The following is a 24,569-nucleotide window of genomic DNA, read 5'->3' as shown; positions in this document are numbered from 1 at the left end:
CCTTCCTCAAAATCATTACCTCTGCTCGTGACTCTGGGAACATAGTTTCTATGCTCATCCTCGACTTATCTAAAGCTTTCGACACTGTCTCTCATGTGCTTCTACTTTCTAAACTCTCCCATCTTAATCTCTCCTCTTCGTCTATCAAATGGTTCTCCAGCTATCTCTCAGCCAGGGAACAAGCTGTAAAATGGAACTGCTGCACTTCCTCTTTCCTTCACACCCCAACAGGTGTTCCCCAAGTCTCTATTTTGGGTCTTTTCCTATTTAACATTTTCATCAATGATTTCGACCAAAAGATCCCCAATGCTAAACTGGTGCAATACGCAGACGACTCCATTATCATCTGCTCAGCCAAAACTCTTCCTTTACTAATAAACCTTATGCAAGAAGCCTTCTCTTCCACTGAGTCCTGGATGCTTGACAATCACCTAGCCCTAAATGCCTCCAAATCTAAAATAATGATCTTTACCCCTTCTAGCCATACTGCTGCTGACAAAGCATCCTTCTCTATACTTAGCCTAAACAAAACAACTATTGAAATAGTTCCCCATACAAAACGTCTGGGCGTTCTTATCGATGACCAGCTAAAATTTGATATCCACCTACAAACCAATATTAAAAAGACTCATCAAAAACTTGGTATGCTTTATTGACACAGACGCTACCTTTCTCTGTTTTCTAGACAACTCCTATCTACCAACTACCTCCTACCCTCCCTTTTGTATGGAGCTCCGCTACTCCCTAACCTCCAATCATCCTTAAAATCTAAATTTTCCTCATGTTATAACAAAATGTCAAAGTTTGCCACAGGATCCAAATCCTCTACTCACCATTGCAACTCCCTACATGCTCTAAATTGGTTGGAACTCCCAAGCTACCTAAATTTCATTCAACTAACTACAGCACACAAGCTAATTTTCAAACCCTCTAACTGTCCATCACTCTCCTCTTCCCTAAAACTTCACCAGTCACATAGAACACTTAGATCCATAAATCAGAACCTCTTAGAACTTTACAAGCCTTTACACGCACCAGGGCAACTTCTACTATCATTCCCCTTGCCAGATTATGGAACTCTCTTCCCCCTTACATTAGAACTACCCCTAACCTACCATCCTTTAAAACCCTACTCCACTCTCATCTCTACTCCCTCTGGGAGTGCTCCTGTACCCATCCTACCTGATTCCTGATACCTATCCCTATTTTATTCTACTCTAATCTCTGCCACTGCTTCAATTCATCTCTCTAAAATTTCTTTGCCTAAATACATGTAGTGTATTAAATGAACATAAATTTATTGTTTTTGCTAATATCTTATAATTGATTGACTCAGCTCATATATTTCAAGATATGTAAAATCTTGCCTTGCTGTATATTGAATGTTAAACTGTTGTTCCCATATGCTGTACTAATACATTGTATATTGTGTATTGTCTTTCTGTCTGAAGCTTTTCTCCTTGGGCCTCCATTGAAAATGGGCTACCTTAGCCCAATGGACTTTCCCGGTTAACAAACTAAAATAAATAAATAAATAAAATAAAAACCTATCAGTTTTCAATATATAGCAATGTCGCTGTATTATATCATTAATTTTGAAGCTGTTCCTTTCAAACTTAGTCACAAACCTAATTGCCTGGTTTCCTTCTATTTGTGGTGGCTCAACCCCCTCCAATAGTTGCATTCTAGGAATAGAATCTGCCACATGTATAGCTCTATCTACTTCTCGAGCTTTGTATCCCCTTGCCAGAAATCTAGACCTCATCTGTTTGGCCTGTGCCTGAAAATCGTCCGGTTGACTACGTGTACGCTTAAGTCTTTTAAACTGAGCTTGAGGGATATTATTAATAATATGATGTGGGTGGTTACTATCTGCCCTTAACAATGAATTCTTGGTAAATAGCTTCCTATATAAACTAGTATGTACCAAGCCATCACTGGCCTTGGTAACCATGACATCCAGAAATTTAATTATTTTCCCTTCCAATTTACCACTAACCTGAACGCCATATTGATTTTCATTAAGGAAGTTGACAAACTGTCGCCACCTATCCAATGTACCCTGCCATACCACCCAACAGTCATCCAGATACCTTCTCCACATCAATAATTCCAATGTAAATTCTGTCTGTAGGTAAATCATTTGCACCTCCATAAACCCCATAAACAGATCCACATATATGGGAGCAAAAGTTGCTCCCATAGCTGTACCTTTTATCTGCAAGTACCATTCTGACCCATATCTAAAAAAATTATGTTCTAACACCAAACCCAATAGTTTTAATAATAATTCTTGTTTTTCATTCTGATAATAATCCGAAACTTGAAACCAATATTTTACTACTGCTATTCCACCCTGATGAGGAATACTCATATATAAGGCTTGTACATCTAATGTGCCAATAAAGGCCTGAGTAGGAATACAAAGATCATCCATTAGCTGTAAAAACTGGTTAGTATCTTTAATCCTAGCCGACACATATGTTAATAATGGTTTCAGTTTTGATTCTAAATATACTGATAAGGGTTCTATCAAGGACCCTCTACCAGCTACAATGGGTCTTCCTGTTATGGGGGAAATGGACTTATGAATCTTTGGGACTAGATCAAAATATTGTGGAGAAGGATCGTCAACTGTCAGTTGTTGTAATTCTATTGTGATAATACCCACCTCTCTAGCTCTTTCCAAAAACTTATTAATTTCCTGTTTAAATCCTACTATAGGATCTATAGGAAGATGGCAATAAGATTTCACATCAGTCAAATGTCATTGAATTTCTTTTTCATAAGCCTCTTTGCCCCAAACCACTATGGCGCCACCTTTATCAGCCTTAGTAATAACCAGATGCTCATTGTTGCTCAACTTTTCCAACACTTGTTTTTCTTCCCTGGTCATATTGTCCTTAAAATGCTTAAATACCATACCCTGATTTAATTGTAAATCTTGTAACACTTGTTCCTCAAATATTTTAACTGCTCCATAGTACGGGGGCTGGAACTCAGATTTTCTAAATTTGAATCTATCTTGTTCATCCTTAAAATGAGATCTATGGGCAAAATAATATTTTAAATTCAACTTTCGACAAAATGCCTTTACATCTTTTACAACTTCAGAATGAGACATATAACTATCCAGTACAAAGCCCAAGCCTTTAATTAACACTCGATATTCTAAATCAGAAAATACATACTCAGTCAGATTTACCACCAGATTATTTTCTATTCCCTGGGTAGCTGTAGTAGTATCTATCCATTGTTGGCCATTTTGCTGAACATTTCCTCCATTTCTTGGGCTAGCATGTTTCCTGCCCCCTCTCCTAAGGGGCCCCTTAGCCTTTTTATTATTGGGGAACTCAAGACAACAGGTTCGCCTCCCTCTATTTCTGTATCAGTATTTGAATAGCCAGAAGACACATCAGATATGCTAGAATTTCCTATACTTCTTCTACTAAGTATAGATCTTGGCCTTTTCCTTTTAGGTCTCATTTGTCCTTTATGATTACCGTCTGTAATTCTAACTGACCTTTTAACTTTCTTCCAAGTATAAGCTAAATTATTAGCATAATCCTTGGAATCTCTCTGAAATTTTTTAAGTTTCCTGTCAGATAGTTCTTTCTCCATTTTTTGTACCTCATTAACATAAAGCACATATCTTTCCTTATATGTTTGTTCTTGACTATACTTAACTGTGTCTTCATAGGCCTTATTCAACTTTACAACCATCCCTGTATGTTGCTCTTCATAATATTCTTTTAGTAATCAAATAAACATACTAGAAACTATAGACTGAACTTGTCTCCATTTATTTACAAAATGTTCATTATCAGCCCCTATCCCTGGTTCTAAATAGACCCTAAGGCCTCAGGGGCTATATTGGCCGTAACTTATGCTTTTAACAACTTTCTGTGCCAAACATTGGCTCTCACCTTTTTTGTGATATCAGTTAACTGGATAAACTGTGACTCCAAATTACTTCTTTCTTGACTTTTAACAGATGCTTCTGTCACTCTTCCCACATTAAAGGTTGTCAAATCATCATTATTGGTGGCTAAAGTGTCCAAAAAAGTTCTTAAATCTTGAACTTCAGCCATCCTAAATATTTTAAACTACCTTGCTTAAACTTGGAATATAACTCAATGTTAATAAATAAACTCAAAACCTAATAAAATTCCAAATAAACCATAAACTATTATGCAAGTGTTTGTGCTCACTTTTGGCTTTATTGTCTAATTTAGGACTGTCCATGTGCATCTTCCGGAAATACTCAAAACTACATTTATAAACACATTTATTATGTCAACAATTTCTAGCTCTGAGTGCTGGTGTAAAACCTTCAGAATACAATAATTCCCAAACTTGCAAGGATCCCAACCAAATATTTTCCTGGCTATTACATGTTTACATTCACATAAGTTTTCAAAATATTACTTTAATACTAATTTGCTTAGGTCCATTGTCAACAGACCACCTAATTATGAATATATAACTTCAAAGACATCAGGAATGACTGTGAACTGGTTAGGATAAGACAAAGTAAAATATGTTTCTACAAGGTACAAAAAAATAACCTCAACTATACATCAAATATAGAACCACTTTTCTGTTGTTATTGTTGTATCAACTTTTAAACTCAAATCACAATAATATTTAATGCTCGTACTAAAAAGTACAGTAATAGTGTCTTTACTTTGTGTCCATATTAATCTTTATATATTATGAACTTAGATACAGGCCGATCTTCATCACAGCCCTGTTAAATATATTTTAGGTGGTCCACTTCGCCCCTTAAAAAAAAGTCATTATTCATTGTCAATGTTCTCCTTTAAATAACAGCAAACACTTCACCGCCATTATTTACTGGCTCTGAACATATACCACGAATGGCCTTCACCAACAACAGCCGATATTCATCTCTGCCGTATAACTCAGTATGATAATCCCATTTCAATCATGCCTGTTAAATTCACAATATGGGACACAAAACCATTATTTAGTTGACTCTGAACACAAATGACCTTCATCAACAACAGCTGATCTTCATCTCTGCCATAGAACACTGTATGAATAATCCCATTTCAATCGTGCCTTTTTGAATTCACAATTGAGGACACAAAATCAACTGCCCAAATGTCTCAATAAACCAAAACACAGTCACAGTACCTTTTTCACCCCTCAACCTCCTCTAAAGCCTTAAAATGTTGCCAATCGTACTCGCTTTCACTCTGCAGGATCCCGCAAAAAGGCCTCTATTTAAAGATGATACAAACGCTGTTATAATAAGCGTTGAACAAATTAGACCTTCACCTTCAGCTGGTTAATTACTCGCTGATGTTTCCTCACTCCATCAAGATGCACATGACACAGTCCCAAAGTCCACAACAAAACCAAAAGACAGCTTATAAATCCCTCGTCAGCGATTACAACACCAGCATTCTGTATGCCATATCCACATGCTCAAAAACTAGGTGCACGGTGAAATGTGTGCACTGACCTATGCAATATTTCACTCCACAGCATCCAGCACCAACAGAACAATCAGATATCCATATGGGTATATAAAGCCCAGAATCAACAATAAAACTTCATTGCAGGAAAAGGCAGTGTAACATCCATGTAGTTTATTGTCCAACTCACAACTGTGCATACACAATCCTAGGTTTCGCCCACTGGCGTCATCAGTGGGTATTGCAATCAGGGAACAGAAACCTATTTATCCACATTACATCACTCATTTATTTAAAGGCATAGTATGCCCTGTATCAAAAATACTAAACACAAAATGCCCAAACGTCATGTAGTAGGCTTATTTTTGAGATACTATTACTATAATTACAACCTGTATCATTACTATTTCATCTCCATGATACCTAGTACCTATTATGCCTAAATAATCTTACCAATGGTCATTTAGACCTGGTTTAAATAATGCACCTAAATACACAATCCACTTTCTTTCTTTTTCAGTTAGTATTCTGTGTTTACTGGCTAGCGTTAAATTTTCACCTACTACCTGATCAATACTCAGAAAAATAAAATGTGCTCCTGTATGCATTATGTATATATATATATATTTATATGTCTATATATATATATATATATATATATATATATATATATATATATATATATATATATATATGTGTGTGTGTGTGTGTGTGTGTGTATGTGTGTGTATATATATATATATATATATATATATATATATATATATATATATATACATGTGTGTGTGTGTATCTATCTATATATATATATATATATATATATATATACATCTATACACATATATATATATATATATATTTATATATATATATATATATATATATATATATATATATATATATATATATATATATATATTCCAGTACTATTGATATATTGACAGAAGTTTCAGTGTCCACATGATGATGTACAATGTTTAGTATAATTTCTCTTGTTATTTGTTTTTGGAACACAAAGACGTTGTTTTATGGATGTCATATTTTTAAAAATAACCCTAGGTTTTTCTATTATACTTTCCAATGCTCCATCAGTGGTTAAAATTTTCCAGTGTTTTTCTATAATGTTAATATATTCTCTGATGTCATTTTTATGTGTGTTTACAATGCTACCTATACTATGCATTTTACTGTAATAAGGTTTAGCTTTGCTGCTTCTTAATTCTTTAATATTCTTAATACTATTATTAATTTCTGTTTTATCATAACCTGTAGCAGTAAATGCTTGCTCCAAATATTCGGTTTGTTTAACAAAATCATTATTGTCAACATTTAATCTTGATGCTCTATACATTTGACTGTTTACTACACTTTTAAATACATGTGCAGGATGCATACTTTCTTTGTGTAAAAACTTATTACAGTAATGTGGCTTTCTATATAATTTGGTAGTGAAGTTCCCCGCTGTGTCTAATAAGACACTAACATCTAAGAAATCTATAGATTGTTTAGATAGAGTGTGTGAAAGTTTTAAAAAAGATGTGGTATTATTAATATATTGTACAAACATTTCTAATGAATCAACAGTTCCTTTCCAAAGCAGAAAAATATCATCCACAATACGTCTATAGAAAACCACATGTAAATTAAAAGGTCCTTTAAACACATGTTCCAATTCCCAAATAACCAGTACTGCATTGGCGTAGCTGTTAGCACATGGTGTGCCCATAGCTACACCATGTTTCTGCCAGTATACATTCTCATTAAATACAAAGATGTTATTCTGTAAAACATAGTCAGTTAGACTAATTAAAAGTTCCATTTCTTTATCTGTAAAATTACTATACATCTGCAGAAAATGCTTTAGTTTAAATAAACCATCATCATTAGGAATCACAGTAAACAATGATGTTATATCAAGTGTAACCAGCAATAATTCCTCTGTATTTCACATATTTTCAGTACATACAAACAAATCATTTACAAAATGTTGGGTATCTCTCAGGACATTTTCAATTCTATTTAAAATAGGTCTAAATTTTTTTCTCAGTATATATAGAAGCTGGCTCGGTACAGCAGTTTCTACCTGCTACTATAGGACGTAAAGGGGGGTTAATCAGGTCTTTATGAGTCTTGGGTAAGCCTTGAATGACAGGTTATAAAGAACCTGATACTTTTAAAAAATTAAATAAGTTATTATCAATCAGTTGTGTATGTAGTAAGTTTATCATTATTTTATGAATATTATTAATCATACTATCAACTTTTATATTCAAAATCTTTAAATAAAATGATTCATTAGATAGTAATTCTAACATATCTGTATTATATTTAATGATATCAAATAATACTATATATATATATATATATATATATATATATATATATATATATGTATATGTATAAACATATATATATATATATATATATGTGTGTGTGTGTGTGTATATATATATATATATATATATATATATATATATATATATATGTATATAAATATATATATATATATATATATATGTAGATGTATATATGTGTATATTTTATATATATATATATATATATAAATATATATATAAATGTAGATGTGTATATATATATATATATATATATATATATATATGTATATATATGTGTGTGTGTGTGTGTATATATATATATATATATATATATATATATATATACACACACACACACATATATATACATATACACATATACATATATATATATGTATACATATATACACATATATACACACACATATACAGCATATATATATATATATATATATATATATATATATATAAAATATATATATATATATATATATATATATATATATATATATATATATATATATGTACATATATATGTGTATTATATATATATATATATATATATATATATATATATATATATCTATGTATATGTATATATATATATATATATATATATATATATATATTTATATATATGTGTATGTATATATATGCCATATGCCCATAACATGTAGTGGAGTCATACCTCAGCCACAATAGTTACAACCTCTTAGTGCAAGGGAATGTAATATAAGTATTGCAGGTTTAAATGTAGACTATTGCTACAGTAACATTAGACATGTTGTGTAGGAAGTCACTTCTGATACTGACATGTATGCCATCAGTTACTGACAGACATCATAAGATCATCATAGTGAAGTACCACACAAATTACAGTAATGATCCTGTGGAATACAGCAGAGATATGTCCAATAAACATGGACAGTCTGACACAATCTGGTCAGTCCAGTGGTATACATAGAACTCTTTAGTGCAAGATGTGTAGACCAAGCCTTTCAAATGGGATGTTTACAGCAATGAAAATGGGGATATCACACAAATACTGGAATAGATAAACTCACACACTTGATTCTTTCATGCCCTCCTGTCTGTCCTAACACATATTAACTGGTGGAGCAGTGGTCCCAAGCCCACATACTTCCCACTAGTTAGTGACATACATCTTCACAGCATCCCACTGCTTTTTTCAGAAATACACAACACTTATGGGGGGCAGGCAACAGTTCATCTGACAAATATCTGGACATAACATCACACAAGGTAAATACACTGAGCTGCTAGGCATGTCACAAAGCACTGTGTAAACCTCAGGCAGACTGCCATAACACTGACCCAAGTTTCCTATGGGGAAATACACATGTGCTTGCAAATATAGCAGGCACTACAGGCGTGTAACAGCATGGAGTAACAGACACCATTGTGAAAGTGCGTACCCACAACCAATCTCAACACAGTCACATTATGTTTAGCCTAATTAATAGTACAGTATATGGACTGTGTGAACAAAACCATACTCATATTTGCCACTCACACACTAGCCCTACATATACTGGCCCGATACACAGTGTAGTCTGATGCCTGACTGTGGTATGGGACATGTCTCAGTCTGGCCCTACAAACATATACGCTGATAGGGTACTAGAAACTGGAGCAGCATGCAATGTCAGATAGAACAGGACCAAAAACCCTGACATGTACCATAGTCTGCACACAGGCCAAGTAACATATTCACAATACACTGCTACACAATACTGGCACTCTGTCAACAATCACCGTAAGTACACATACCTCACTACTTTACAGACTGCAACAGAATGTCCAGGTTTTGTCCTCAAATATAAGGCCTACTATACATAACATGTCTAGAAGTCTGATATCTCACTGGCTTGTTATCAGGTATGATGTCAGTAAATAATGATATACTGTACATATGCACCTCTTACGGCATGACATATGGACAAAGGGTGACAGACTTGGGGACAGAGGCACAAGCACAGGGCTAATATTGACATATTGTTGTGATAAACTGAGAAAACACCTGGTGTAACAGGGTTTGTTGTGACATATCTCTTCTGAGGGATATGAAGTCAGTAACTCACATGTATGTCACCATGTACTGACTGCAATCATCAGAGTATGCTACTGCATTTCTAAATATGAGAAATGTGTGAGTAACATACCAGACGTAAGATTCCAAACTCTGGCCAGTCTTCAGATAGCCCTACAGGTGAGAGTTTCCTCAACCACATAACACTGTCATGCTAGACTTTAAATCATGTAGAACAGCCATATCCACACAAACTCTGTTAAACCAACATTACTTCAAATGTAGAACAGCAATACTAACATTCTGTCCCCATGTCTGGAACATCCCCCTCCTGTTTGTTGGCCTCTCTCCACAGTGTATGTTGTAAGAGGTATTTCCAACTACCCTCTGTGATGCTGTTCGTCAGACGCCCACATGAAGTCCTGCTCACAGTGAAGGAAAAGGGCCAACACCCACATGAAGTGCTTAGTTATAGGAGTGTGTTTCCATGCAGTTGGCTGTAGGAATGATACCACAGTTGTTCCACATGCAATTAGGAAGTGGAGGACTACAATTCATGCACAGGCCATCAGTTGATCATGTGCATTACTTACAAAAGTCAAGCTGCTGCCTATGCAAAACAGATGTACTTTTCCACATCCACCAGAGAGGGAGAGAGTGAGAGAGAGACAGAGACAGAGATAGAGACAAAGTAAGAAAGGAAGGGAGTAAGAGCCAAGCGTGTTTGTGTATGATCCGTGGTTGGAGAGTGGTATCTGGGTATTATAACGGTTGCCTATATTGTTTAATAATCCATACTGTCACATAGTAATTGCACATGGCTGTACACATTTATGGCTGAGGATTGTCTACAACAACCTCTACAATGTTTGAAAACTCTTGGCCTTGTAATGTGGACATTGGGATATAAAGGTCCTCAATATAATGATGTAGCAAAACCCACACTGCAATGTCAGATAGAACAGGACCAAAAACCCTGACGAACCATAGTCTGCACACAGGCCAAGTAACATATTCACAATACACTGCTACACAATACTGACACTCTGTCAACAATCACCGTAAGTACACATACCTCACTACTTTACAGACTGCAACAGAATGTCCAGGTTTTGTCCTCAAATATAAGGCCTACTATACATAACATGTCTAGAAGTCTGATATCTCACTGGCTTGTTATCAGGTATGATGTCAGTAAATAATGATATACTGTACATATGCACCTCTTATGGCATGACATATGGACAAAGGGTGACAGACTTGAGGACAGAGGCACAAGCACAGGGCTAATATTGACATATTGATGTGATAAACTGAGAAAACTCCTGGTGTAGCAGGGTTTGTTGTGACATATCTCTTCTGAGGGATATGAAGTCAGTAACTCAAATATATGTCACCATGTACTGACTTCAATCATCAGAGTATGCTACTGCATTTCTAAATATGAGAAATGTGTGAGTAACACAACACATGTAAGACTCCAAACTCTGGACAGTCTGCAGATAGCCCTACAGGTGAGAGTTTCCTCAACCACATAACACTGTCATGCTAGACTTTAAATCATGTAGAACAGCCATATCCACACAAACCCTGTTAAACCAACATTACTTCAAATGTAGAACAGCAATACTTACATTCTGTCCCTATGTCTGGAACATCCCCCTCCTGTTTGTTGGCCTGTCACCACAATGTATGTTGTAAGAGGTATTTCCAACTACCCTCTGTGATGCTGTTTGTCAGACACCAACATGAAGTCCTGCTCACAGTGAAGGAAAAGGGCCAACACCCACATGACGTGCTTAGTTACAGGAGTGTGTTTCCATGCAATTGGCTATAGGAATGATACCACAGCTGTTCCACATGCAATTAGGAAGTGGAGGACTACAATTCATGCACAGGCCATCAGTAGATCATGTGCATTACTTACAAAAGTCAAGCTGCTGCCTATTTAAAACAGACGTACTTTTCCACATCCACCAGAGAGGGAGAGAGAGACAGAGAGAGAGAGAGACAGAGACAGAGATAGAGACAAAGTAAGAAAGGAAGGGAGTAAGAGCCAAGCGTGTTTGTGTATGATCCGTGGTTGGAGAGTGGTATCTGGGTATTATAACGGTTGCCTATATTGTTTACAAATTCGTACTGTCACATAGTAATTGCACATGGCTGTACACATTTATGGCTGAGGATTGTCTACAACAACCTCTACAATGTTTGAAAACTCTTGGCCTTGTAATGTGGACATTGGGATATAAAGGTCCTCAATATAATGATGTAGCAAAACCCACACTGCAATAGATCCTGTCATTACACAATCACCCCAACACCCACGCAGGGTACTGATGACACACACACAAACACACTTACCAGTACTGAAATTCAAACCCCTACTTAACTATGTATAGCTATTACAGTATTACACAGTTGGTGCACACACCACAGAGCTTACATGTTGGACAGCTGTCCAAAGGTATCTTTGAAGGTGAGTGACATCAGCAACAGTGCTGAAGGAGGGGTAAGGAAAGTGTAGTAAGTGTGAATGTCCACAAAATCAGGTGTCAACAAAGACACACACACACTCTCTCAGAGAAACACACACATTATCACAGCTGGCAGGATCAAGATTTGAACGGCTACCTAGCTAGTTTGCTACACTACAGTATTACGCAGTTATCACAAGCACCACAGAGCTTATAGGGCTGAAACATTGCCAAAGGGTTATTTCAAGGTGAATGACATCAGCAGGCATGCTAAAGTAGGGCAATGGGAGGTGTAGTGAGTGTGAATGGCTTCAAAATCATTCATCTCTACACACACACACACACACACACACACACACACACACACACACACACACACACACACTCACACACACTTGCCAATGCTGAGATGCATAGCTTCATTGCTTCACAGGTGTGTAGTAGGTGAATGGGCCTGAAGGCTGTACAAGGCTAGGCAAAGGGAAATACCTTGGCATCAGGCTACATGACAATAGTCTCCAGTGTGGCTCAGGGGTGTAGTCCCTGGAGTGGTCCCCAGGGGTGGGTATTGTATTCACCATCCACTCATCTGGGTTACTATTGTGGGTGGCAGTGATGTGCACTGCTTCCCATGTATGTAATCTATATTTCATAACATGGACAGTGCCTAGGTTGTGCACATGTCCCACAAGCATGTTCTTTGACGTGTGGAAGTGTACTTGAGGGGCATGTTGTGTGGACAGATTATCTTCTGATGTAGCATTCCTGACTTCATTTGGTGAGACCTGGCTATGTAACTGAGGTGGTGCTTGACCTACATTGACAGCATGATACAGGTATATACAGGGCATACAGGGCATGTGTATAAGGCATGGTATTCCCTTTGTATGTTATGTTTGCAGACACCACTGTTGTTGCAGGTGTCCAGTGGGTAACATAGCAAAAGGGCCACTGTAAGCATTTATTTGCATACTGTGGGGATGGAGTGGGGTGCCATGTCCTTTCACTTGCTGGATAACACACAGTCAGGAGATGTAACATCAAAGTACTTTCTAATGTCAGTGGCACTGTTGTGGTCAACAGGCATGTAGTCCACTGCAATCACACTGTGGTTACTATCTGTGAGGCAATATGCATTGAATTAACAATATAGTAGTTGTTGGTTAGCCAGGTGCGTTTGTGTATGAGACATTAGTGGAGAGTGTTCTCTGAGTAATAGAAGGGTTGCCTATATTTTTCGCCAGTCCATAATGTCACATGTAGGGCTATGGATTGTCTACACCAGCCTCTCCGGTGTTTGACATTTGTTGTTCTTGTAAGGTGGACATTGTGACATATACTAAGTCCTCAACATAATAATTTAGCAAAACCCGCCCCACAATGGATCCTGTTATTACACAATCACAGCAACCTCCACACGGGATACTGATGACACACACACACACACACACACACACACACACACACACACACACACACACACACACACACACACACACACACACAGACTTGCCAGTACTGAGATTCCAACCCCTTCCTAGCTATGTATTGCTACTATAGCATACTGCATTTATCGTACGTGCCATGGAGCTTATAGGATGGATGTTGCTCCAAGGTACTTCTAAGGTGAGAAACATCACCAGTCCTTGTAAATACTGGCATTGGGTGATGTAGTGGGTGAGAGATCCCAAAAATAATTTTATCCTACACACATATTTACATTTGCCAGGGATGAGGTTCAAACCTCTATCTAACAATCATCATGGACCATTATATTATGCATTTACCACATTCGCCACTGACCTGATATGGTTTAGGGTTGGCAACAGGTACTTCTAAGGTGGACTTGCTAAAGTCAGCCTCTGAGGTGTGTACTGGGTGTAAATGGGGACAAAATCTTTGAGGTACAGACATACATATGTACACACACAAACACTTCCCACAGATGAGATTTAAACCCATACCTATGTAGTTACTGCTACTACATTGTTCCACATTTATGGCATGCCCCATGGAACTTACATGTTGGATAGCTCTCCACTGGTATCTTTGAAGATGACTAACATCAGAAGCAGTGCTAAGGGAGAGGTAAGGGGAGAGTAGTAAGTGTGAATGCCCATAAAATCAGGTATTATCAAAGACACACACACACCCTCATACAAACACACACCATTTCCATCTCGGGGATTAGAAATCCTACCTGACTAGTATGCTGCACTATAGTATTACACAGTTATCACAAACACCATGGAGCTTATATGTTGGAGAGCTCTTCACAGGTATCTTTAAAGGTGACTAACATCAGCAGCAGTGTTAAAGGAGGGGTAAGGGGAGAGTAGTAAGTGAGAATGCCCATAAAATCAGGTATTATTAAACACACACACACACACACACACACACACACACACACACACACACACACACACACACACACATACTCTCACACAAACACACACAACTTCACAGTTGCCATCTCTGGGCTTAGAACTCCTACCTAACTAGTATACTACACTATAGTATTATGCAGTTATCGCAAGCGCCATGGAGCTTATGGGGCTGGTACTTGTCCAAAGTGTTATTTCAAGGTGACTGACATCAGCAGGCTTGCTAAAGTAGGGCAATGGGAGGTGTAGTGATTGTGAATGGCCTCAAAATCATTCATCTACACACACACACACACACACACACACAGACACACACACACACACACATACTCTCACACAAACACACACAACTTCACAGTTGCCATCTCGGGGCTTAGAACTCCTACCTAACTAGTATGCTACACTATAGCATTAAGCAGTTATCGCAAGTGCCACAGAGCTTATGGGGCTGGCACTTGTCCAAAGGGTTATTTCAAGGTGACTGACATCAGCAGGCTTGCTAAAGTAGGGCAATGGGAGGTGTAGTGACTGTTAATGGCCTCAAAATCATTCATCTCCACACAAAGTTTCTCAGTTGCCCTGTTTGGGATTAGAACTCTTACCTAACTACTTTTTGGCACTACCATATTACACACGTATCACAAGTGCCACACAGCTTATAGGGCTGAGATTTGACCAGAGGGTTATTTCAAGGTGACTGACATCAGCAGGAGTGCTAACATGGGCAATGGGAAGTGCAGTGTGTGTGAATGGGCCATAAACAATTCTTCTGGAAACACACACACAACACTCAGTCACACACAACTTTACATTTGACAGGACTGGGTATAGAAATGCTAGATGAATACTGATTTGTACTCTCGTGTTAAGCACCACAGACACTATAGGGCTGAGGGCTACCAAAAGCAATGTCTACAGTGATTGATATCAGCACATCATGTGATATTGGCCAATTGGATGTGTGGTGGATGTGTGGTGAGTGGGACAGGCCTCATGATGGAAATCTCTCTGTCACTGTCTGTCTCTCTCCCCCACATCTCTGCATGTGTATATTTGACATATTATAGTATGTTGATCTTGGATATGTGTGAGTATTCATATCCAATGTGTGTGCAAAGCATGAATGGTGTACAATGTGGTGTGTGTGTGCAGACATCTGTGACTGACAGATATGTATAGTCCACTGTGTTGTCAGACATGGGCTTCATTTCTCTAAGTGTAGGAGCATGCCCAGTATGACCTTCTGTATTGATTGTGTGAATGCATTCCAGGTAGGTTGTACTCCAGTCCAGGATTTGGTGTTCTACACCTACAGCTAGCAACCTGTTTCTGCAGGATATCTGTAGATAGGTTGACAATATGGAGTCACAATGGCTGACAGATAGAGGGATACTGTAACTATTGTGTCTGTGCTGCTTGTGTTACATGGTTGGTGTTACCAGAGATATTCAGACATATGTATTGTTTTACACTGTGATGTATTATCAACTACTGACAGATATACTTTATTTGCTCACAGTTATTTCCTGGGAAATACAAGATGAATGAAGCTGTGTCCAGTATTGTGGTGTGCAGCCTACATATTCTTGCACATTCATGCCATTCTGGAGGAGTAGCTGCCGACACTTGCTGATGGGTCTGTGTAAATGGTTCAGCACTTTGGTACTATGTTGGCTGAGGATCCCCTGCTTGTACATATATTGATGTAACAGAATGGCCATATCCTTCTGTGGCCATACCTCTCAGCTGTTCAGATTCACCCAGGTTATCCAGAGGCAGGGCTCCTATATCTGGTCAGTTCCCCCTCACACTGTGGTTTACAAGCAGGTTTGTAGCCACCCATTACTGGGTTTGCAGGCAGGGGTAGTATGGGCACACATCAGAGTTTGACTTCACACACTCCATGACGTCCATGCTTCTACACCCCCCACTCTGTTATTCTATCCTCTTCCTAACATTATATGATATCTAAGAAGTATCCCTATAGGTGTCCCTTCATCCCAGCGGTATTTAGGCATTAGTCCACAGTTCATGCAGTAGGACATGGTGGGCATGCTACTGGGATTTGTCAACATGACCTTGCATTTGTATTCTGTGGACTGTGTTATGTTGTTAGTTGGGACCCCATGAGATAACATACACTGGCAGTACAAGTGAAGCACATGCCTTTGACAGAGGACTGTAGGGCATTTGGTAGTGATGCAGGCCATCTGTAGCAGGTCAGTGGATTCTGTCACTACTACATTCCCAGACTGCAAGCCACTGGATTCCCCTGGGGTGACAGGGTAAATATGTGAGGTGTTAATGGCAATAGTTCCTGTCCATATTAATCCATTGGTCTGGATGCTGGCAGGGTGCTGCTTACAGCTAGGGACACACCTGCATGGGACACCTCTTCAGCATGCTGCATTCTGTGGGTATTCTCATATAGACATGGGGGCCATACTGTACTCATTCCTAACAACAGGGATATGACCTGTGATAAACTTGTGGCTGATGGTGGGGTGACCTGAGTGCATGTGTGATATGGAAGCTTCTTGCAGCTGACTCACAGATATATCTGGGATATTCTCCTTATGCTGCCTTGTGCGGGGACATAGGCAGTCTCTCATTACTTCATAACTGTGCCTTTTGTGGTCTGCCAGTGATTGGCCAGACTACATCAGTATTCCATACTACACAGAAAACTAATGTGCTGCTAACCTGTATTTACAATTCCAAAGGTGTGTGCAGTTGACAGTTACATTTTATGTACTCTGTCTAGGGTACTTCCACCTGTGTACTGTGTGTATGTCTGGTCCCACATTCATGTCATCTCCATCTTTCAGTTGGTGACAGATATTGACATCTGGACAGTGAGTATGGACGACTGCTGACATGGGTATTGCTGAGATGCATTGTGGTTGGTACTGCAGTTGTTGGAACATGGCCCTGTCATCAACAGTACTGGCCATAGGCCACTGATGCACAGCCCTCCATGCCTACATGCTGACCACTTCCAGACAATATTGAACACACAACAACCTAACACACGGACACATGCATATTGTACACATGCAACAGTGTATCCTGTAAATTGGGCCAGCTCAGCTAAATCTGTGCTCCACTATTATTAAACCCACACATACATGTTACTGCATTTCTACATAGGATTGGGCGGGCACACCTGACAACTGTAAACATATGACTGTACTGGTATTTCAGGTACTCTGTTGACTTCCATTTCGTTTTGTATTCTGACCTATTAGGCAGACTAAAGGCATATCAGTAGAGTACAGATCTTAGATTTTATTGACCTACATTTCAGTTTCAGACTTCTTATCTTTCAGAACTAACATACAACTGCCAGAACTGCTGTAGTCTAGGTCTGTAGGGAGGAGCTGTTCACCATTACCATCAACTGGAGGCCTTAGCACAGCCTTTCTTTATGGTCATCTACACCTGCCCTACTGGCTGAGGTTGGTGTTGGGTATGTGAGCCTCACTGACATGCATGTGTGACCTATGGGCACATATTTGGGCCACCACATGTACTGCAGAGGGATTTGTCACCTTGTCTAGTACTGCCTACTTTACTGACATTAGCATCTGTTATGGATTTCATGCTGCCAATATAGGTGTCCATGATCTGCTGCCATCCCATTCAGCCACCCAATTCCCTTGTATGCTCACATCCATACCATAGATACAACTAGCAGAACATACTACTACATTCAGCAATTGATAGGAAGAGTGAATTACCTTGTGGCTGTGCCAGTATTGAGGACGGTGCTGGAGGGCTGACTATGTCAGATGCACATTGTACACTCCCCATACATGGTAAAGCACAGGTAGTGTCATGTTTGGCATCCCTTTTACTGTATGTGTGAGTGAGAGAGAGGTGTCATTCCTTGTGTCCTTACCATGTCAGTGTATGTGCAATGCATTGCCTCTTTGCCAAAGCCTGGGCATACTGGGCATGCCTCCTTCTGCTTACATGGGCAGGCTTAGGTTGCTCCTCCTCTGAGTCCCTCTATGCCTGTGATGGCCTTGGCAATGGTGGGGGGCTGTGTGGCCTTGTCCCATGCTGTTGCTACTGCAGCTGTTTCCGCAGGATCATATTGTGTAGCATGGCGCATACAATGGACATTTGTGTGTATGTAGCTGGAGAGTACTGCAAGGCTCTACCAGATATGTCCAGGCAGCAGAACCGTGACTTGAGCATCCCAAACACATGCACTATTATGATTCTGGTTTCTATTTCCAGCTCATGTAACCCCTGGTAGGTTAACCTGGGTCTGTACACTCTTCTCCTCCTCCTCACTGTGGGTTGGTTGTCAGTATTCACATCCTCACCAGACTCAGTCTCTTCCACATATTGATATATGAGAGCAACAGCAGCCCCAACATTTTGTTAGTTTTGTCAGGTAAAGTTTCCCAATCTGTGTACACCGGTGGTGTACAGTTTGTGGGAAAAACCAGAGTGAAAGGTGTTTGCATAGTTTATAGTACTGTGCTGGGCTGGGCTGCTGCCTCTGTAATTGACTGATTCTGATACATTTCACCTGCCAGCTATGTTGGTTCTCCTTGATTGCCTTCCTACTGCTGTTTTCCCTTCCCATTGCCTTCCCGTTTAAACCCCGAGGTGCGGCATGCATACCCAGTGCTCAGATGTGAACAGAGCTGCTATTTCCTGTGGGGTTTTTTTTGTTTTATTTATTTATTTTTTTTTAAACCCGCTGAGTGGTGTGCACACCTGTTTAGGCAATGTAAATACTGCTAGGCAGCCTCAGACACACCCTCTTCCTTAGCTGTACTTAGCTATGGGCAAACACGGGCCACAGAGCTCCAATAAGCTTACAGCATGTATGACACTCCCCCTTATGAGGTCATTTAACTCTTAAACTTATACCATGGTGTTGCTGCACCTACACGGTTGCAAGCTAACACTGAGAAGAATTCTGTGATTCAATATCAATCCCCTCATTTGCATAAAACAGAATGCTAATTCATAGTTACCACACTCACGCTGAGCCCCCCCCCCCCTTAGCAACCACTATTCCCTGGTATTGTTGTCTTATGCATGCCACTGACTATCATGGCAAAATGCTGATTAGGGTTTAAAAGCTTATTTCTAACTTTTTTTTTCATATTTTTGGGCCAGTCTCATTTGGCCACTGCTGCCCTATGCTTAAACGTCCGAAATCGGCCAAAAAAATTTAAAGTTATTTTTTATAATTTTCCAACTATTTCCCATGCCAATGGCCATATATTTGGCCATTGGCATGCCTACTACATTGAATACATGCTTTCTTTGGAGCTGTCATGCCTCCGTTTTGTAATTTGCAGAAATGTATTCGGTTAGTAACCGAATACATTTCTGCAGGTTACACTATTCCTGCACAGATGCCTGCCTGCTTCCTGGATCACTAATTCACCTCATTTGCATGGTTTTCATCAGCAAATGTGGTAATTAGCATATAGCAGTGGTGTCCATGCAGGAATATGTAGGAGCGCTCATGCACATCCTGGGAGCTCATTCCTGGATCGCTTGTCGGCCATATTGCATGCAGCAGCTCTTGAACTATTCCTGCACACCATGCAGAGCTTGCTGAATCCTGGGGAAGATCAACTATAACTGAACAGAACTCAACTGAAGTATGTTAACTGTCATCGATTTTTATATCAGGTTGCAAAGAAAACAAAACCAAACAAGTTGCGGTGTGATTTTCAACTTCTCACTGCTTCTTATGACATCACATTTGATCACCTGACTCTGGTACAATACACAGTCAGAGTTTGCTAAGATCTGTTGCAATATTTGAAAATTATAGAACAATTTCAAAAACCTCTAATCTTCCCTTTCAGAATTCTTTGTTTAAACATAAACATTTAATCAGTTATAACAACACAGTTGATAAATTTTTAATACAAGCATCTGTGCAAGTCGGTGTGATAATCAAATGACACAAAATGATTCACAAAACTCTCCAGCTAGCTATGTTGACACATGGTACACATACACTACTCTATTCTCCCTGGCAGAGATGGCAGTACATCACATCATCACATCTCTCCCCTTTTGAAGACTCAAGCTAGTTTTTCAAGTGACCCTGGAAAAACATTGCTTAAGAAATGGGACTGTTTGGGAGCACATTAACCTATACACTGTCTTGAGAGTCCATCTGCATTCGCATTGCTGTAATCTGGACTGGCTAAGACAGGAGAATCCCCCCAAAGCACTTTAAGCTTTTGGAATGCCTGCTCACAGCATGGGGTCCACACTACCTTATTTGGCCTGTTTTTCCTTGTTAGGTCTGTGAGGGGAGCAGGTATTGTACTATAATTGGGAACAAACTTTCTATAGGGGATGGTCTTTAGGTGCTTCTTCCCACAATGCTTCCACAGACAAGCCAGCAGCTCTGACATGAAATTGGCACCTCTGTCAGTATTTCTCTCAGGAAACCTACCCTGCTGAAAATCTGTAATGAAGCATTTGACACCTTCTCTGCCTCGATGAAGGACAGAGCCGCCACCTCAGGGTATCTAGTAGCATAGTCTACTACTACTAGGATATACTTCTTCCCTGTAGAACTTGCGGTATTCAGAGGTCCCACAATATCCATAGCTACCCTCTGAAATGTTTCCTCAATCACAGGCAAAGGCATCAATAATGCTTTGACCTTGTTCCCTGCCTTGCCTACCTTTTTGCACTGCTCACAAGTCCTGCAGTACCTTATTACATCTCTTGCAATCCCAGGCCAATAGAAGTTCTGCTTAATATGTCTCTTAGTACACTTTATACCCATATGACCTGCAAAAGGAATGTCATGGGTTATGGCTAGAAGTGCCGGACAGTAAGCTCTGTGCACTACCAACTGCTGTATTACCTCACCCTCTAGCCCTCCCTCAGGGGTTCACTCTCTATACAGTAACTCTTTGTTCCAGTATACAGCCTCCCCTTTTTCTTGAGCATCAGGTGTCTCCTTAGCCACCTCCCTCATGCTTTGTAAGGTAGGGCCCAAAAGCTGAGCCTGTCTCAACTCTACTTTTGTGACCCCTCCCAGTTCCCCTTCCATAGGAAGCCTAGCATTTTCTGACAGCAGTGCCTTACTGTCAGCCTGGGTACTACCACTAACCTCTGTCCTTGAAGTCACCTTGTCCATAGGAACATCAGTACCTACCAGCAACTGTGGCTCACTGCTACAAGGTAGCTCCCTCTCTGAAATAGCCACATCACCAGCCCCAGCTTCAGGTGTGGGGGTCTGTCTTGGTCTCCCTCCGGCTAGCAGACCTACATGCCTGTCTCCAAACCTGAGCACAAGGTACTGCATTATCAAAATCATTCCCTATCAAAACATCTGCAGAAATATCCTCAAACACAGCTACCTGCTTGTTTCCTTTTCCACCCTCCCAGTCAAGATGAGCCCTGCCCAAAGCTATTTGGAATGTGATCCCTCCTCCTAAAGCTCTGAGTGGAGTGGACTGCCCAAACAATTACTGCTCATCTTTAACCATTGCAGGCTTTACAATGATTGTGTCAAAGGCTGTGTCTCTCTTAGAACTGGCCTGACTTCCATCCACTAAGATAGGATTAACAACTCTGGTGATAGTTTGGTACCCCTGTTTTCTCCAAACAATTTACTACTGGCACTCTGTTATTCCCACTTGCTGGCTCCCTCACCATTTGTTCCCCACCTTGCTTCAGTAGACATGTGTATGCTACATGGCCCCTCTGGTTACATTTAAAACATTCAACCCCTGATCCTGGTCATGTCCCTGAACTAGTGGCTTCCCTGTTACTGGTAGACTCTGTTGGGATGATTTAGGCTGCCCAGCATGGGTTTCCTTATATCCATGTGCAGCACTCGGTATCCCTTTCTTATGCAGTGATGCCTTGTTTGCTAAGTAGAGATACCCTTTTCTACCCAGCTCATTTGCAGAGTTGCACTCCCAGTCTGCCAACCAGATCCTCATGTCCTCAGGTAAAGTATTAAGGGCTTGTTCCCTCACCAAAAGGTCTGCCAACCTTTCAAACGTGGTGACCTGACACCCACTCACTCACCTATAAATATATATATAATCACATACACTTTCATCTGCATTTTGTCTATGCTCACAAAACTTTTTTTCTGTAAGCTTCAGATGTTAACTTATAACAGTTCAATAAACATTGTTTTATTCTATCATAGTTTAAACAATCTGTATCAAACAATTTAGAAACAGCAGTTACAGCTTTACCATGGAGTAAGGGAGTCAGGAACCATACCCAGAGCTTTGGGTCAACATTATACTGTTTACACACTCTTTCAAATATATGAATAAAACTATCAAAGTCATCCCCCCTCTGTAAATTGTAGAAGAAATTTACTGACCTTTATTGCTTCTGGGATCCAGTTATTCCCTTCCCTCATTAGCTCCATGAACCCAATGAAGGATCAACATCTCCCTCTCGTGTTGTCACTGCTTCTCTTTTTCTTCAGTCTCAAACCACCAAAGTCTCTCATTTTCTTCGATCTCCAAATGCTACAGTTTCTCTTCGGTCTCCAAACATAGCAGCTCCTCTTTAGCCTCCAAATATTTGGCCTCCAGTTCAAGTCTCTTTAACTCCAGATGGACTTTTAAATCCTCTGAGGAAAAGGTGAACTGTCCATTTTCTGAAGACTACGTATCCCCAACAACAGACTGATAATCCTCTTGGCCACTGGTCCATGCTGTGGCTGCAATTAAAGCTGAAATAATTTCCTGCACCCATTCTTTGGCTTCACACACCTTTGCTAAATGGTTCTTTGTCAGCTTACCATAATACTCTGCTGACATCTTTACCTGCTTTCCCTGACTAAACTAAACTAAACTAACAAAATAAATACAATTGTGAAAATCAAACTCTGAATGTTTATCTTGTGGCTGTTGAGAGTACACACACCTTCAGTGACAACTGCCCACAGGCTACTAAAGTTCAATTAATATTCCACCACTTTGACACCAATAAGTGATGGCCTCTGTTTACCCCAACTCAGTAATCAAGGAGTCTCTATCCTCACCATTGACACTGGTGAGAGATAGTCACTTAAAAACAGGAATGAATTTACACAGTATTTTCAAATGCAGCTCTCTGTATCAAACACAGGTTTCCCCCAAGAACACACAGGAAACGCACTCCACTGAGACTGGACTCTCTGTCTCTCCAGATCCCAAAGAAGACTCACTTTGGAGCACTGTGTCCTAGTTCCAAGTAGCTGACATACCCACACCTGGGAAATTGATTTTCACAAAAACACACTCCTGGGAAAGGCTGGTAGACTTTTACTAGCCATACCCCTTCTGCCCAGGCTATAAGGTAACCTCACTGCCACCAGTCAACTATTCTCAGGATCTTAATAGGGTATCCAATTATACTGAGTAAAATCAATACTAATATAAATGGTAGAGTGTAACCAAAGCAGCCAGACTTTTCGGAGTGGCCAAGTCATCGCTAAAATAAGCACAATTACTCTCAAGACATTAAAAGTATTCTCTAAAAGACCAGTCACAATGAAAAGTATAAAAATATTTAATAATAAATAATAAAATAGAAAACATGAGAATACTAAATATCTAAGTACAATAAACACAAGAGCTTCAATCACAGGAGAAATAAGAATAATACAGTTGGACATATTCAAACAAATGCAGAAAAAAAAATACTTAACTAACCTCACTGCATTTCCTGACTGTCTAAAAAATAACTGTCCCCTTGCTAACTTAATACAGCAAGGCAAGATTAGATGCTGAGATGCTTACTTCCACAAGGCAAGGTGATGAGCTTCCAACTAAAACTGAACTGTGTTAACTGTCATAGATTTTTATATCAGGTTCCAAAGAAAACAAAACAAGCTACTGTGTGAGTTCCATCCTCTC

Source organism: Protopterus annectens, chromosome 10.part0, assembly GCF_019279795.1.
Source record: "Protopterus annectens isolate FY-2018-M chromosome 10.part0, PAN1.0, whole genome shotgun sequence".
Classification (NCBI taxonomy): domain Eukaryota; kingdom Metazoa; phylum Chordata; order Ceratodontiformes; family Protopteridae; genus Protopterus; species Protopterus annectens.
The sequence above is the reverse complement of the archived record's forward strand: the minus strand, read 5'-3'. Positions refer to the sequence as shown.